Here is a 19,194-nt window from a genome sequence, read left to right on the forward strand (position 1 = left end):
GTTGACAACTGACAAGTGAAAAGACAATTGATGAGATCACTGTGAATTGCGAGGGTGGTGAAGTTCAGTGGTTTTATGAGTTTAAAATGTTATGTTTTAATTGACTTTTCCCCTAACCATCATGTAATAGACAGATATATAGCTATAGATAGATAGATATGTCAAAGTTCACGTGTGAGATCAAACACCGTAAACAAAAGTATAAAAATACATGATAATCCTTAATACATGTGGCTGCAAATACAAGATGTGAGTCATTGTTTTTGCGAAAGGGAGCTGACACAATGTTACAGAGTGCAGATTTAAACTGCTATTTTTGTACATAAAGTTGTATATATTGTTATAATTTACTTATAAGTGGATAATTGTATGCATTGTAAAATTGTATATTTGGCATTGTTTTGCTGTTATCCAAGCTATAAGGGTAATTAAATTTGCAACAAAGCCTGCTTAAGCAATGTCTTGAGACATCCATGGGGACTAAGGAGGTTTATCAGGAAAGGTATGCTATGTTCTACACATTATGTGCTTGAGCGGAGTGACCACCAGTCCCTCTTCATGAGGCACATCCCTTCTGCATGAAAAACGACCACTTTTCAAGAAAGAGAGCTAGTACAAATGGCCCTCCATCATATCTCATAGTGATGTGGGTAATTGAGGCAGATATGCAGTTCAGAATTCTCTCTCACTTTGAGGTGGCCTGCGTCATTGCAGTGGCGTAACGAACCTTGAGGGGGCCCCCCCTGCAGGGTACGTGAAGGGTCCCCCTCCGGACTCAATCTAGAGCTCCCCAGCAGAAGTGCGGTGCTGACGGTGCAACCTGGAGGGTGAGGCCCCCCCGCACCGCGGGGACTGCAGGGGCCTGTGTTACACCCCTGCGTCATTGTTCATTCCCTAATTACAAAATGTAATCTTCATTAATCTGAGCTGTAGTTCTCTTACGTAAAGAGTCCTCACCAGACAGAAAACACTATATTCAGCAAATGGAATAAAGACTGTACTCAGGACATTACCCACCATTAATGTTTTTCTTTACATTTCGTATGTAAGTAAGGCTGTACCAAACTAGCAAACCAGCTCAAGACACCCAAAACAACCATGTAGGGTCCCAATCCCCAGAAGACATGGATTTAGAAATACAGAGGAAGCACCAATACTTTTCTAAATTGGGGCATGGACCAGAAGCTACCAGCAAGGGTGTACCAACAAAGGACTTAAAACAACCCCGGAAGATACACCAGAGGTGCCAAGAATGTCGTGCCTGGAGCTGAGCCTGAAGCAGAAACACCAACTTGGAAGCAACCCAGTCTGCAACCACAGGGAAATAAGTGAACCAGATGAGTATGCACAAGCCTCAGAACCAAGAAAGAAGCCGCAAAACTCAGACACGGACCCCACAAAGGAGATTAAATTAACCTGTGATTAACCCACTGGTAGTTTGGTATAAAGGCAGTCAGGCTTAACTTAGAGGTAATTTTTAAAATATTTATGCAGCACACAAACAGTAATAAAGTGAAAACACAACACAAAAATAAACCCACACAAATTTAAAAGAATATGGTAGATTTGTATTAATAAATAAAATGATACCAGAATGACAAAAATTCACTCAGTAGAACCCAAGATATTCAATTTTAAAGTTTTTAAATGAAAATAGTAACTAAAAGCACAAATATCCACTTGCCGTCATCTGCTCACGCTAGACCAGGAGAAGTCACAAGTTCAGGCAGACCGCAAAGGGTTACGGGCCCAGTACAGGAACCAGGCTAGTTAAGCTGAAGGGTTACCTTCTAAGTCCGGCACGAAGGGTTCAGTTCACATTAAAGGAGGATACGAAGAGGAGGCTGAGCATCACAAAAGGCTATCACAAAAGAGTGAAGAGAAGGGCAATGCTGCAGTGTAGTGTTGTGATTAGTCTGAGCACTGTGGTTTGGCGCTCAGACAGGGACTGGGACCCTTGTCATGTTCTCCACCCAGGCTGTAATGCAGCCTCCGTGGAGAACATGCAAAGTACGCATGATGGTTTGGTCGGCCTGAGACTGCCGGCTAAACTGTCATTCACAATGATGACAGTGCATACCACTCCCCGTGGGTGCCTGTTATTCCCCTGGCCCCACCCCCAAGACTCAGGGACACAAAATAAAACGATAACAAACTGCTGTTTATTATTGTTTTATTATTACTTTCTTAACGCTGCTGGAAGAGGGGTTGGGCGACACTCCTCCGCCATAGCAGAGGTGCTGACGCCGAAGGTTACATTTCTGGAAATGCTTCGGTAACAGTGCATATGGTTGTACTGAGGAATAGGCAGGGCCTTCAGTGGAGCAGGTCCTGCCAGTGTTTAGACCCGACTGTAATTAATAAACAACTTTGAAACGGTTATCTAAAAACGCTGATCAATTTTTCAACAATGACTATCAGAACTCTTAAGGTAATCCATGTCAGTTGTGCAGTCCCTGTGTAGATTTCATGTTTTATTTGATCCTGTATTCACTACGAGCATTTGCTTTTTCAAGATGTATTTCTGTAGTTTTTTTCATGCAACATATGACTCTTGCATTGTGCTACTGTGACCTGAGTCGCTCTAGGTATCTGAATGGGCTCAGGCTGTGGGTGGGTTCTCATGACATACCATAAATGAGAGCTCTGGAGTCGAGAATGAAGTTAGCGTTCACAGTGATATAGATGTTCAGACTACATGCTCATCCAATATAGCCTCTCTGCAGAGATCACAAAATGAGGGTCACATAGGTGTCCATTGAGGTATACAAAGATGTCGAAAAATGGACAGTGCCATAGGTAAAGAAAATGCTGTTTTTGCTCGTCTGAGGGAGAGACAATGAGTGAGTGCATGTGTTTGTGTGTGTATGACAGAAAGGGCATCCTAAAGGGGAGGTGATACAAGGAAGTGCATGCAGAAGGACAGAGAGAAAAGACGTTGATGAAGAGGAATGAGATGATATGTGAAACGTGCAGATGCAGGATTTCAGAAAGATGTAGTAGTTGAATGGGCAAATGTGTCTAACAGTGTGAGCTTGGAGAGGAAAGTGCTGAAACATTTTTTATTCTACATATTCACAAAATATAATTTTGGTTATTCATGTCCCTGATATTCCTAGCAGCCTTTGGCAAAGCCAATAGTTTTCACTTTTTTTAGACATAGGTATGTGTTGTTGTGGTGCTCCACAAAATACTCAAAGAGAGGCACGCAAATATTGGCAAATGAAGCACTGGATTTTAGTGGGGAACATCCTTTACAACGCAACTTTTACCCCGCACTACCATTACAACGCAAACATTACAACGCAAGTCATTACAACGACTTGTGCTGGAGAGCACTGTAGGATAGGGAATAGCTTAATTTTCTATCCAACACCTTCCCTACTATCCACGGGGACTGGAGTTGGAATAGAAAATTAAACTTTTCCACTATCCAGCGCCCCCCAACGCAAGTCGTTGTAACGATTTGCGTTGTAAAAACTGTGTTGTAATGGCATGCGTGGTAAAAGCATGCGTTGTGATGTCATACAACCATTTTAGTTCACATATTTTAGAACATGCTCTCAATAACGTAGGCCATGTCTCTTGGAAAGGATTTGTTATTATGCTTTTATGGCTACACTCATTTTTTAGACACCCTGCCCCTCCCAAACATTTTCAGCCCCTTTGAAGCACTGGGCTTAGTCTTCCCTCATTGCTGTCACTTAACCTTTTTGTAATTATTTCAAGCCAAGTTGAACCAGTTCTTAGAAAGGCAAGGCACTGCGGGCTGCATCGTTTATTTGTCACAAGTACTAGGGGCCAGTTTTACATTCCTGTCACATGCCTCAATAAGGCATCCATGGCGTGACAGGAAGAAAGGAGGAAAGCTCTTTCTCTACGGAGATATGGCACTCTCTTCGAAGCGCTGGCGCATAGTCAAGTTGAGGAGCGCCACGTACACACCTTTGCACTGAAAACGCATCTAATGGATTACTTATTTTTGGGCCCTTGCAATAGAAAGTTCCATGTTCCTTAGGAATAAAATGAGTTAGGATCAAGCAACAATTTACCAAATTACTGTGAAACCCATTTGGTCACACATTAAAACTCAGATTCAATTGAGGGGGTTAAGCATGGATTTATTACAAATTCAACAGCAACCTGATATAAACCAGTCGCCGAAACATAGTATAAAAATGCAAAATCACTAGAGGATAGCCAAAACAGCTAACAAAAGTGATCCTCAGTAACAAGAAGCACATGAGCAATTCAGTAGCCACAATGAATAGAATGAGGAAAACAGTTTGATGAGTAGATTGAAAGTTTTTATCCTCTTTCCTATACATAAGGTTATCTAAGAAAACCTACTAAACCCTATTCTAACTCGGCATCAAGGAAACTATTAATTCGGGAAAACAGAGAAGGGTGTCAGCATAGCAGAACATCTGTAAAAGTTGGCAAAGGTAAAGTGTATTGCATAGCATGAAGACACACAACACAGAGGTCGCAAAGTGGTCTATATCTCTTAGAGTCGAAAGAGAATCTAAACAAAGCTAAAGTGCAGTGCCCAATTATACCCACCAAAGAACCTTTGAGAATTCTAAGTCATGTGTCCAATTAAATCTTCAAACAACTAACTTAGCAGCTACCCTCAATATTTATTTCCTTTGGTCCACAAAATAAACATCCTTACTCAGCTTGGACAGTATTGTCATTAATTGTCTTTGCTCCTTCTAACCTCACTATCTCTTTAACACAATATGCCTTTCTTTGACCATGAGCTCATTCTTCTGCACCTGCAGAAGAAAGAAAAACATTGCATCCAAAGCAAGCATTCACGTTAAAATTAAACATAGCGCAATCCAAAGTCATAGGGCCTGATTCACAGAACTAACTTAAGACAAAATCCTAAACTTACTACCATTTTCGTATTCACAGAAGGCACTTACTCATTTTGGTATTCACAGAAGACACTTACTCATTTCGGTATTCACAGAAGTTAGGAGTCCTAACTTTAGGACTCCTAAATGCCTTCTGTGAATACCGAAAGTCCTAAAGTCAGGATTTTTCTCAGTTTAGGAGTAGTAAAGTTAGGACTCCTAACTTTAGGACTACTAAATGCCTTCTGTGAATACCGAAAGTCTTAAAATTAGGATTTTTCTCAGTTTAGTAGTAGTAAAGTTGAGAAGAATCCTAATTTTAAGACTTTCGATATTCACAGAAGGCATTTAGGAGTCCTAAAGTTAGGAGTCCTAACTTCTGTGAATACCGAAATTAGTAAGTGCCTTCTGTGAATACCAAAATGAGTAAGTGGCTTCTGTGAATACCAAAATGGTAGTAAGTTTAGGATTTAGTCTTAAGTTAGTTCTGTGAATCGGGCCCTTAAGGCCTTTGGTCAACTTTAGATCAGCAAGCATTACAATACACGTTTAAATGCATGATTACAGGTACATATACAGTTACGATATAGGTGTAGAGCATTATTCATACTGGTACATTTCCAGTCATAAAATAAATTGAGAGTATTATTTAAAAAAGTATGTGAACATATACGACATACAATGTTATTCAAACCACACAAGTGTGAATATATGTGAAAACTGCAACTCATTGTCACTGTAAAGAAAACGCTAAAACACACTCATATAAATATTGAGATTGCACAGTAGTTGCGCTTTCTGTAACTGTTCAAGTGCATTATCAGAGCTTAATTTATGTAAGTGCCAGTGCCTCCTATTTCTCAGGAGGCCACCATGGTTGGCACTATACCCGCTGTCTCTGTCAGCACAAAAATATACTATCACCCTCTACTAGTGCAATATTTTGATTATTACAGGTCACCTAGTGCTGATAAATATGTACTTGACCCGCTGCTTTTTTACTGTTTTTAAGCATATTCAACATATTGTTTATGAGCTCTGTTCAAAAATAGACCGACAAAGCCTCCATGTGGTAGACTGCCATAAATAAGGGCCGGTGTTTACAAATAAGTGCTGGTGCTAAGCAACAGAAACCACCTCCACCAATTAAGCACTGGTTACACTACATTGTTACGGTTACATCACACAAGCACATAAGGCCATACGCAAATGTATATGTGACCTAGTAACTATTGAAAGGGTGGAGCCAAAAGTATGCTGCAATAGCACCTATAGTGCAAGAGTGTCTCCGTGAGTCTAGCATAGGATTTGTACTGGAAGTGAAGCCTTTCAGTACAAAATACTATGCCTAGACAAACTGTAAAATGTTTCCTACATTCTATGTGTACTGTACATTGCAGCACATGCAAAGTCGAAGAAGAAATGAGAAATAAAAGCTTTTCTCCTTTTAAAGCATGCTTCAAAATGGCGCTATTTTTTGCCACAAAACCATGTGCACTATTGTTCGTAGATAGGGCTTTGTGTCAAAAAGCTTGGGTGGTAGCACAGGAATGCCCATGTACTCTGACTCAGAGTAACACAAAGCAGCACTTTGCGCTGCTTTGCGTTACTTTTTGGCAACTTACTTTGCACTGGAAAGTAAATCCATCAAAAAACAGATTGGTATAACTTATTTGTGGTCATGACTCATGACTGAACATTTCTAATCAACCGAGATGTTGAGGAAGGACTTTTGATGATTATGCATTCAAAAATCTGTGCCGCCTAACTTTATAAGAATCTTGCGAGACGGCTTGATTGATTATGATAAAGTATATATCTTGTTGCTTGTAAATTTCAGTTATTCTTTCAACATTAAAATTCTTATAAATGTGTCAAGTACAGGGTTATGTTTTAGGCTATGCCTTTAATGGCCACGACTAGAAGAGAATACATAATTAGCTTCTTCCAGAGACAGAAACTCAGACACATTTTTTCATCCCACTTAAAGCACTGGCAAACAGACATCAAAAATCAAAACTGACACTTTTATACGGGTAGAGCGGCGTGGAGATAGCTGCGAGAGTGACAATGTGTAGCAGCTACCTTTGTGTCAATGTCAACCAGAAAATAAAGATGAAATAAAATGAGTGTGGCCACAAGATGGCAGATTTGCTCCATGCTCATGTCTATTGTGTATTATGCCTGTGAAAAGGACAAACCTTAGAGACATCAAAGGCCGAGATTGTCACCATTGGTGTAACTAAATAACTGCCTGTAGCAAAAAAAAGTCATCTCACTTAAGGCTACATTTCAAACTGAAAATTAAATTGGCTACATTTATCTCCTAAACTGAAATTATACTTGACCAATCAGGAATTGTGCATTTGTGTTCGGATTAATAAACCCGCTAATTCCGCAACCAAGATCCGTAGTAAACAGTAAACTAAAACAGTTCTGTTAGAGCTGTGAAGTAAATAAAATAAACCGTTTTAAATACGCCTCCCACAAAAACTAGAGCCTTAACAGTATCATATTACAGTATTGTACTTAGTTGTAATTGCCCTTGTAGCAAAGAGCATCGCTTGGGAGGTGGGGTCAGCGCCACATCTGTAACTGTTCTTCACCCCACCCCCACGTATGACCCACCACAGGGCGACAGTAGGAGCTGGAAAAAACAGGCACTGCCCTCTCCCTCTGGAATATTATTGCAATTGTAATTGTGATTGCATTTATATAGCCCTTGCTACCCCTGATGAGGCATCCAAGCGCTTTATGCCGGGAAGCATACTGCTCCGGAACACAGGGTTAGTGGTTAGTCCAGTGTTAATGGTTAATGTTAGCTTTTGGGATTAGTCTTGTGCATAATACACAAAAGAGCAGACCAGGTCAAAAGACGGTGCGTGACCACGACAGTGACCGCGTGCCAGTGGTGGTGTGTGCGGAAAAGAAGTTGCTGATGACAAAAACTATTGGTAACAGAAAAAATATATATATAAAAAATTATATAACAATTCCCATCAGATCACCTGTCTGGTGAAATTCACGTCATGTGGGAATAGTTAGTTCTACCTTCCCAATCCCGACCAAACAGTGCCGGTGCAGGGATAGGTATCAAGAAAAAGGTGAGATTTCTCTATTATCATATACATCCAACAGTGATGTGAAAAAAGTGCAGTGCTCAAATAATAATAATGGATAAAATTAACTACGCAGACTTCGAAGGATATTTAAACAGAAGTTCACGTGTCAAAAGATTAAAAACACGCCAGATAGTATGACTACCCTATGGCGCTGTGCAGTACGGTCGACATGTTTCAGCCGAAGGGTCTTTTTACCCGGCTTTCTTCAGGACCTTAAAATTAGAACAGCTACTGCAACTCTATTGAGAAATAACAGGAATGTACTTGAAGAATGATACATATATACCAAACACAGAAATGTTTAGATGTCCACTGGTGGGAGAGACACATGTCTTCTTCCTATCAAGAGACAAAAGACACAAAAAACAACAAAGATATGTCAAACAACACTAGATTCCACACACACACTCACATACACACACAGAGACACCATCTGGTGACACTTGCAAGAATAATTGACATTCTGCATTGTAACAAGCATGGTAGCTTAATCACCTGAGGCATTTCCTCATGGTGATACTCACCCAGCTTTGTGTGGGTGATGACCTCACCTCACCCGGCGACCACTCGGGAGTATGAGGCCCCGCTCTATAGTGTAGAAAAAGAGGACACAGTAAGCACACCACTTTACAGTGCCCAAACCAATGGCTCCACACATATAACCCAACAAACGTGTGATAGTAATACACCTGTCAAACCAAACATTGGAGAACACAAAGAATACAAAAAATACCTAGGAGTGCGTCAATTTTGCACCTCTTTCAATATTAATACATCAGGGGACTGTCCTGACAACACTATATGCCTCTAGATGGTATCTTTAAGGTTAGTACTTGGGCAGTGTTGGTGAACTGGGGACTTATTGAAGAACACAGTACTTTAGTATTAAAGTGGGGGTATGGCGTCTATGAGTAACTGTCTCACTCATAACAACCTGGGCTAATCTTAGGCTATGAAAATTTATCAAGCCGGCAATAATAGAGCCTGGTACCAGAATTCTATTGAAAAACAGGGCCATGCTGGCTCTTTACGAATATAATCCCACAACAGGAAATGACCGGTCCAGTCCATTTTAATAAGGCCAAAATAGTGTTGAGTACGAGCACCAGGCGACTCACCTATCCGTCGGTGTCCTCAATCCTAAACCGAGCGGAAGTGGAGGTGTGTGTGATACCTCCCCACCTCCTTTAATACACACCGGTGATTGGAGACCAAGTCTTCCACGATTGGATAATGAATGTCCAGGTTGAGCAATGTTGTGAGATTGCCAGAAGTTCGCGCGAGGGAAGCCACTGCTTCTGCGCGCATGCGTAGAAAAGACTCAAAAAATTCAAGATCACTGTGCCATAGCGCATGTGTGGAAGAATTAGAGCGCACAAAACGGCAAAACTCCTTGCCGCTTTTTCGCCCATATTAGATGGAAAATATACTCCCCTTCTAAGAGATTTAGCGTAATTACACTGGACCTACTATCGCATGTCAGAGGAGTAGCGTCTCCGCTTGGGGCATGCCTAACAACTTACAGTAGATAGTAGGTCCAGTGTAATTACGCTAAATCTCTTAGAAGGGGAGTATATTTTCCATCTAATATGGGCGAAAAAGCGGCAAGGAGTTTTGCCGTTTTGTGCGCTCTAATTCTTCCACACATGCGCTATGGCACAGTGATCTTGAATTTTTTGAGTCTTTTCTACGCATGCGCGCAGAAGCAGTGGCTTCCCTCACGCGAACTTCTGGCAATCTCACAACATTGCTCAACCTGGACATTCATTATCCAATCGTGGAAGACTTGGTCTCCAATCACCGGTGTGTATTAAAGGAGGTGGGGAGGTATCACACACACCTCCACTTCCGCTCGGTTTAGGATTGAGGACACCGACGGATAGGTGAGTCGCCTGGTGCTCGTACTCAACACTATTTTGGCCTTATTAAAATGGACTGGACCGGTCATTTCCTGTTGTGGGATTATATTCGTAAAGAGCCAGCATGGCCCTGTTTTTCAATAGGATTCTGGTACCAGGCTCTATTATTGCCGGCTTGATAAATTTTCATAGCCTAAGATTAGCCCAGGTTGTTATGAGTGAGACAGTTACTCATAGACGCCATACCCCCACTTTAATACTAAAGTACTGTGTTCTTCAATAAGTCCCCAGTTCACCAACACTGCCCAAGTACTAACCTTAAAGATACCATCTAGAGGCATATAGTGTTGTCAGGACAGTCCCCTGGTGTATTAATATTGAAAGAGGTGCAAAATTGACGCACTCCTAGGTATTTTTTGTATTCTTTGGGTTCTCCAATGTTTGGTTTGACAGGTGTATTACTATCACACGTTTGTTGGGTTATATGTGTGGAGCCATTGGTTTGGGCACTGTAAAGTGGTGTGCTTACTGTGTCCTCTTTTTCTACACTATAGAGCGGGGCCTCATACTCCCGAGCGGTCGCCGGGTGAGGTGAGGTCATCACCCACACAAAGCTGGGTGAGTATCACCATGAGGAAATGCCTCGGGTGATTAAGCTACCATGCTTGTTACAATGCAGAATGTCAATTATTCTTGCAAGTGTCACCAGATGGTGTCTCTGTGTGTGTATGTGAGTGTGTGTGTGGAATCTAGTGTTGTTTGACATATCTTTGTTGTTTTTTGTGTCTTTTGTCTCTTGATAGGAAGAAGACATGTGTCTCTCCCACCAGTGGACATCTAAACATTTCTGTGTTTGGTATATATGTATCATTCTTCAAGTACATTCCTGTTATTTCTCAATAGAGTTGCAGTAGCTGTTCTAATTTTAAGGTCCTGAAGAAAGCCGGGTAAAAAGACCCTTCGGCTGAAACATGTCGACCGTACTGCACAGCGCTATAGGGTAGTCATACTATCTGGCGTGTTTTTAATCTTTTGACACGTGAACTTCTGTTTAAATATCCTTCGAAGTCTGCGTAGTTAATTTTATCCATTATTATTATTTGAGCACTGCACTTTTTTCACATCACTGTTGGATGTATATGATAATAGAGAAATCTCACCTTTTTCTTGATACCTATCCCTGCACCGGCACTGTTTGGTCGGGATTGGGAAGGTAGAAGTAACTATTCCCACATGACGTGAATTTCACCAGACAGGTGATCTGATGGGAATTGTTATATAATTTTTATATATATATTTTTTCTGTTACCAATAGTTTTTGTCATCAGCAACTTCTTTTCCGCACACACCACCACTGGCACGCGGTCACTGTCGTGGTCACGCACCGTCTTTGGACCTGGTCTGCTCTTTTGTGTATTATGTATCTTGCTGTAGGGGAGCGAGCAGACAGGTCAATAAATATTCCCCACGACCCTCCACACACCTGTTTTGTTTTTTATTATTAGTCTTGTGCACTCAAACAAACCCTTCTATGCAGCCATTCCAGTTTCTTTATGGTGGACTAAAATAATAGGGGCTAGTTTAGATTATTATTGGAGGATATGGGATGTCATGCATGTGGTTGATTGACAAATAGATGATTCACAGGAGATTAGGTATTGGTAGTTAGCAGGAGTAGGATCTTCAGAGCAAGGAGGAGTGACTAATTTTCTAAATGACTTGCAGACAATTTGCAGATACAGTAATAGAGAATAAGGCAAAAAAGCATGTGTCAGGGTAGGTTGTGCTCAGAGAGGGAAGCCATGTAGAGCAAGGAAGGAGAGGGACATTTGAAAGCAATAAGAAACAAGCATTTGCAATGCAATAGGTCTCGCATTTACTCGAGTTTGAGCTATTGGCATTGTAAATCACGATGCCAAATATTTACGTTTTGGTTTTTAAAACATAAATAAAAGGCATTGTAATTTATAGTGCTAATAGCTTAAACTCCCAGAAATGCGAGACCGATTGCATTGCAAATACTTGTTTTTTGTAGTGATGATCTTTAGAAACCTAATTTCCTTCAATTGCTCTATTTGTATCTGAAATCGCTGTGAGTGCCAAGTTAGAAAGAAACTACTGCATGAAATGTACGGCAACAAGTAGCTAATGATTAACACAAAGAAACTTAGTGGCTCTGGACATGGCCCAGTATTGCCAACAAGATGCTACTGTGAAGGCACCATAGGAAGAAGAGAATCTCAGTTAAATCACCATGTATGAGAAACCAAAAAGTTTGCTGCTAATGAGGTGTACCCAATAATAGGGAGGCAGAGAGGTTCTGGAATATGGACTGGACAGACCGACCGACATAGCGGGTACAGTGAGCTGCTCACTTTCCTCGGATGTGCATCTGGAATGCTAGTGATCATCTTGCCACTGCATAGCTGACATTAAAATGTACTGCTCTGTAGCCACCCATTAGATTGTCCTGGCAGAGGCATAGACATTACAAGTACAAAGGTAACTGGCAATGCCAACCAGCCTTTATTCAAACTTGACCGATGGCATTGCCAGTGCTTGTTTATAGTAGTCTGTCAAAAATGAGTTAAATGACAATATTTCTCCTACTTAAAGGAGGTTTATTTTTTATACAAAGCACAATCTGGCTATCTTAGTAGATCTGACCGTGTATCAAAAACTATAGGTCCTGGCACTAATCCACCCCATAAACGCCCCATTGACCCAAAGTGGAATTGATCACAATAAAGCGCAAATTGCACGGAGAAAAGGGCACTTTTCAAGTACGAAATACCTTTTGCACGGAAAGTAAACAAGAGTTTGCACTTGTTTATGTTACTTCGGAATACATTACCCTGGTGCCAACTCTTCGTAAATCCGGCCCTGTATTTCGATTAAGCATCCCTTTTCTGGGAAATTACAACAAAACCTGTTTGTTTAGGATTGTTATTAAGGAAGGAATTTCACTTCACCAGGGCCTTGGCAGGTGAGTGTCCTCGCCATTTGTCCGCTTTGCCAACGTTAATAGTATCTGAGGGAAGTTAGAGAGAGGATAGAAAGGACATTGTAGATTGAAAGTAGGGTGAGTTTGGGAAAATATAGAGGGACTGCGAGAATGGGGAAATAGAAAGATAGGGGAGGGAAGCAGAGGCCAGGGAGGAGCGCAAAGCTTGGGACAAACAGCGAGAAACAGGATAGGACCTAACAGAGTAAAGAGGGCAGCGCGATAAGGAATAAAGAGGCGAGGGGCGAGGATGGGACCCAGATGGAATAGAGGAGAGAGAAACGAGGAAACAGTGGGCTGAAGGGGGAAGAGAGATGATGACAGATGAGGTTGCGAGATGAAGAGAGAATGACAAAAAAATCTGGAGTAGTGTTAGCCCAAAAACAATTGCTGGCACCTGCATTAGCTGACACCAGTAGTGGCAGTGGGCATCATCATCCTCTAAACATTTTGGGCACCGGTGTGTTATTTTTCTTTTATTGCAGCTTAAACATTTCGGTCTTCAGGGAATGTATAAAGTGATCTCAATAACGAGTTGTTGAATCAGTATCAACAGGTCAAGAGAGGAATGTTTGTGTTTGCACAGGGAGTCTGCGTTATCGATTTCGTGCACGTGTTAAAAACCAACGTAATGCCGCCCTGTGATGTGTACGTGACTATCCTATGAAAAGGAAGGTCTTGGGGTGTTGCATTTGGAAGGTCTGGACGTTTCTAGCAATCTAAATGAACAACTACCAAGTAATAATGCTTACGTCAGTGTACATTAAGCACCACCTGTCCAGCAAAAAAATAATGGATTTAGGCCCAGATCTCTGTACTGGGGTGAATGTATGACATTGCTCTGCATTCTGTCTATCAACTGTTGTTTTTGCAAGAGTCTAGTCGATGCGCTTTACAAAGTTTGCATCCTTATTACTGTTACCCAGTACTGGGTAATTTGTTTTGTAAATTAGACCATTGTGTTTCTAAAAGCTTATTTTGATTGCATTTGTACGTTTTTTTTTCTTTTTCTTTTTACAGCGGGAACAAATGCTCAGGGGTGCTAAACAGCTTTACACACCATGTATGGTGAGAGGACAAACATTTTTACACCAGAAAAATATAAGCTGTGTGAATAAAAATCTGTTACATTAGTGGAATGTGTTCATATTAGACTTTTTCCCTGTCAGGAGGATTATATTTTCAATATACAATATGATATAGATTGTAGGCTGTGCATATAGTCAGGAGGTGTATGTAGCGGATATTAATGGTAACAGTAAATAACTTCTAAAATCAAGCAGAACAAGGTGCTGCTATCGCTCTTCCGGAACCCAACCGAGAGGTTGGTATGATTTTAGGTGGGGCGACTGAAACAAAACAGTAACACGTATTTCCTTGAACAAGTGCAGCCCTTGCTGCAAGAGCTGCCCTACAAAGGCCGCCAGTGCCCGCGTCTCGTGACCTACACGTCAGTCCAAACTCCTGAATAATGCACGGTCTGGCGAACACACGCAAGAGACATTTGAAAAGACCCGCGGAATGCGGAAGGGAGCTGTGAGACGATGCACTAGATGAAATAGCCCCCCTCGGGCTGGGTTGTGCCGGTCTCCATGGAGAGGACTTCAGCATTACGACAACACACTCGGCGCACACAGCCTCTGTATTAGGCGAAGTCCCGTCCCAATGCACAGATGCAAACATCACAAAGTTTCAACTGCACTGCCCACTTGCTAATTTGTGCGCGATAGAATGCGGGGTTTGTGTGAGAAAAAGCAGAAACATACAGTAACAAAAACAGTTGGGTTCACTCTTTGCGAGAGGCCGTCCTAAACCAGACAGCAGGTGCAGTTTGGAAGGAGGGGGCGCTACAGGTAATGAGCATTGCTAAGAAAGCAGCTGGGAGACTGTATACCCCCGGCCTCCAGGAAGGTTACTGTAAAGACTCTCTGTGTAGTACCCCCAGGCGTGCAGCACTTTGTTCGAAAGTTTTTTACCTGTGTGTAGAGCTTGGCCAGCGCCATAGGGTGGGCCGTCCGGGGGAGGCAGATCCCAGCTGTCACCGTCGTACAGGTGAGAAGCGGACACTCCAGCCGATCCTTCCTGCTGCATCCGCCCCCTGCCTGCAGCTACGCTGTCCGCCAAGGGCTCCCCAGTCCTTCCCTGGCCGCCCAGGAGTGCCCGACTTCCAGACCTCGCATCAGCTGCCCATACTGCCCCTCCCGTCGGTCCCACCCTCGTTCACTCCTCTCTCGTGCGCTCACGGGCCACCTGAGTCTCACGGCGCTCGCTTCCGTGAACCGGCGCGTGCCCTGGGATGGCCGAAGGGTGCGCGCAGTGATGCCTGTGCCTGCTCGTGGGCACCGCGTGGCCACGGCGCGGAAATCTTTGACTTGAGTATTGAAATAAGAAAACCGTCATGAAACAAGGAAGGCTGTTATCTGTCCCCGGCCTCCTGAAAGACCATTTCTGTGGGGGTAAAGGAGGTTGGGGAGAGATGACGGCAGCCCTGGTGATATGATTGCAAATGGGAATGGGACACCAGCGCACCTGCCCCCTCACTATTCCGGTTTTCTTTCATCCTCACTGCTCTATTTGAAATTGTGAATATAGCACCTCTGAGGCTTTAAGCGCCTCTGCAAATATGTACTTACATTTTAATTGGCAAGATGACCCATCTCCCTAACCTAACCTAAAGCTCAATAATGCTGTTGTGTATATGTTTCACTATTGCTTGACCCTGATGTTCATTACACCCTACAGCCATTAATGTTCGTTACTACCTGCAGCCACATATGAATATTAGTGTCTGCAGCACTGATGCATGATGCTGTCGGTGGTCAAATGAAAGTGTGTTCTGCCACTCAAACGAAAATATGTGAACAGACACACAGTGTAGAAGAGGCACTGTTCTTTTTTTAACTCCACTTCAACATAGTGGTGGTGATGATGAATTCCTTCTTTCTCAGCACTTCCGGTTCCGTGCTAAGTGCACTTCTGATAGGATAGCGACTGATTCCCATTAGAGGAAGACCATTGGCAACTGCCTACGAGGCACGTCACGTCCTATATCTGCGTGTCTTCGCTATATCAGCCACATCGTCGCCTATGCAAGATCTAGTAAGCGGCTTTCCTCGTTGATTGAGTGATGCCCAATCTTGGCAGTTGCAGTAACGGCACCTTGGAGGCAGAGGGGTGTGGGTAGTGGAGAGCCCAAAAGAAAGCAGGGATTCCGGGACTGCTGCGGTTCCCGGGAGAGAGCAGGCAAGCCATAACGGTGCAAGCGATGTAAAAGCCGGGTGAGTGGGGGGGGAGTGGTGCGCGTGTGTGGGTGTAGGTGTGCGTGTGTGTAGCTGTGCGTGTGTATGTGTGTGTATGTCTCTGTGTGCGTGTGCGCGCGATTTCGAAAGCCTGACTTGCTCTGAATGTCGGACAAGGGATGTGAACGGCGCCGGGGTGGACGTGCGCGTCCACTATCCAGAATCGCCGCGCGTGCCCCGGTCTGTCTCCCTTGAGAGGCAACTCGACAACAATAGGTCTCGAGAGCGAGGCCTAAAGAAGGAGCAGCAACAATCAGAAGTTTTACATTAAAGGTCAGCTTTTCATGCCAGATTTAAGGATTGTAGAGAATTTTTTTGAGACAGCATACATTTTAAGGATGTCAGAATGTAGAAAAAACAACATTATTTACTTGTGAAGATAGTGCTATAATATATATTGTTGATAGGGACTAGAATCAGGTATGCCAACTCTCCGCTGCTAGGCTTCTGCTGGACCACCGATGTTATGTTATGTTATGTTATGTTAAATTTAATTTCTATAGCGCACGGCTACTCGAGTAGAGTGTCCCGGCGCTTTATTTTTGGCAGCTCAGAGAAAAAAACATAACACCATATAAAACTTTAATGAACAGTAAACAAAGAACACACTAAAGGGTAAAAAGCCAGGTTTTAAGGCCCTTCCTGAAAGATAGGAGATTAGATGTACCGCGCAAGGCCAAAGGCAGAGTGTTCCAAAGCTGTGGTGCCCTCAATCTGAAGGAGCGCCCCCCGATACGAGCCTTCATTACTCGGGGAACTGCCGCCAGAAACAAAGATTCAGATCGCAAAGACCGGGCCGGGCGGTAGAAGACAAGCCTGCGCTGCAAGTACTTTGCTCCAGAGCCAAAAAGCGCTTTATGAGCCAGGGTCAACGCTTTGAAAATTATCCGCTTCCGGATGGGCAGCCAATGCAGCGACTGCAACAGGCCGGACACTCTGGCTCGCCTGTGAAGGCCAAAGATAGCACGAGCCGCAGAGTTCTGCACAACCTGCAGCCGCTGTACAAGATAATCCGGAAGACCTAGATAGAGGACGTTGGCATAGTCCAATCTGGAGCCAATTAACGCTTGCACGGTGATCTTTCTATGCTCTTCTGAGAGCAGCGGCAAAAACTTCTGGAGCATCTTAAGAATGCCAAAGCAAGTGCCCGTCAGACCAAGGATCTGGGATCACAGCGTCAGATCCTTGTCAATCTTGACTCCCAGATTTTTTGCCACCTGGGATGCCTGTGCAGGAGGGAACATATCCACCGGCCACCAGGCCGATCCAGTCAGGTGATCAGCTTGAGGGTTGAAAGTGGAAAATAACGACTGGACGCATATGTCAGAAAATATCAAGAGCTTTAGGCTGCACTCAGAGGAAGCTGTAACTTCAATATCATAGCAGTGTTATAGTATACATAGGAAATAATGTACACATTGAAATGGAGCTTCTTGCAGATGCTCGAGTGGATGTCTTCTTGTGTTTGTCCTCAGGTCTGATTCATGTTATTAATTACAAAGCAGAGTAGGATCTATTTGAATGCCTTTGGTTCCAATGATACCAAATGAAAGACGAGGACAGCTTCCCAGATGTTTGAAATGTACTGCCTGCATTCCAGTGGCTAGAAAGTAGGAGATGCAAACATTGGTGTGAGTGTGGGAATGGTTAAATGTTTCCCTTTACAAATTAAATTAAGACTTTTTAGCAAATAGCTGCTGCTTAGCCTTCCTGAAGAACTGTCCTAATGTTGATGCTAAGGGTAAAGAGAGGTGGAGCTGCAGGTTGAAGGAATCACTTTAGGCAAGGCCAAGGATTTTGTCTACCTTGGTCAGACTGCAGTGCAGGGCTCTCACACCTTCCTGTGCCTCTGTTGTTGTTACTCCAGGCTGGAGACTACCATGCTGTGAGGAGCATCACTACACAAAGGCTGTGCTGGAAAGCAGCCTTGAAAGTCATTTGGAAAGAGAATCACCCGAAACCGGTTCTGAAGGATGAGGCAGTTGTTGCACTTGCAGTGCGAGTCACGTAAAATTATAGGTCTGATTCACAAGGAATGAATGCAGCACAGTGCCACAAGCCATTTGGCCAGAGGCGTAGCTAGAGCTTGTGGCGGCCGGGGCTATCCCTCAGGTTGCCGCCCATGGCATCCGCAGCCCTGTGATTGTGTGAGCTTAAGTCTCGGACTCGAATTTTGAATCTCATTTCACTGTTAAATTTCGGGCCCAAATATTTCTCACATGTATCATTCGAATGCTAGTTTTACATTGGTCTATTAACTAGTGCAAGTAAGTGTTAACTATCTGAACGCGCAGTTGTAGAGGGCTGCGCACAGCACCCGGGGCCTCTCGCTTAATTATACCGGTGTGATTTTTTTTTAATACTTTTAAAAATATTTGTCATCCTGCCTGAATGTGACATATGTGTGTCACACAGGCTCTCCCAAGGCTTGCCCAGCAATCATGCTATTACACACATGCTCACTATGGCGGCCGGAGTCCTTAAGTCAGCTGACTCTAATGAATTTATGCTATAGGCCTGAGGCAATTGAGATTTGTGTTAGGGCCTCTCACACCCTGTTCTAGTCTGGGCCCAGGTCCCATGTGGGACAGAGAGAGCAGCATGGAGTTTAGTGATTCTTCTCTCCTGGTTTATTATTTGAGCTCTCTCCAAACAGCCGCAATGCCACATGTTCACAGATGTGAATGCTCTCATCAGCGTTCGTCGTGACTGTCACTCGAGACAGACTACTTTTGCACTCACCTGGATCTGAAGGTAGGGTGTTGTATTTAGGGGTCTTTCGACACTTGCTGTGCTGTAGGCTTTAAACAGCAATGCAGGATGGACTGAATATCCGACTGTAGACCAAGCTGCTTCTCTGCCACGAGCAGAAAACAAAATGTCAATCTTTGTTTGAAGTGTCGACACAGCAGGTGGGGTTTTTAGAGTTTCAGATAACCAGGCTGGTTGTGAAATCAATAAAATCTACATCTATCTTCCAAGGATACTGTACTGTATTGCAATTGTCTGTCTGGCTCTGTACATGGAATGTTTCTGTAGACCTTGCCT

This window comes from Lissotriton helveticus, chromosome 3_1, assembly GCF_964261635.1.
Source record: "Lissotriton helveticus chromosome 3_1, aLisHel1.1, whole genome shotgun sequence".
NCBI classification, from domain to species: Eukaryota; Metazoa; Chordata; class Amphibia; order Caudata; family Salamandridae; genus Lissotriton; species Lissotriton helveticus.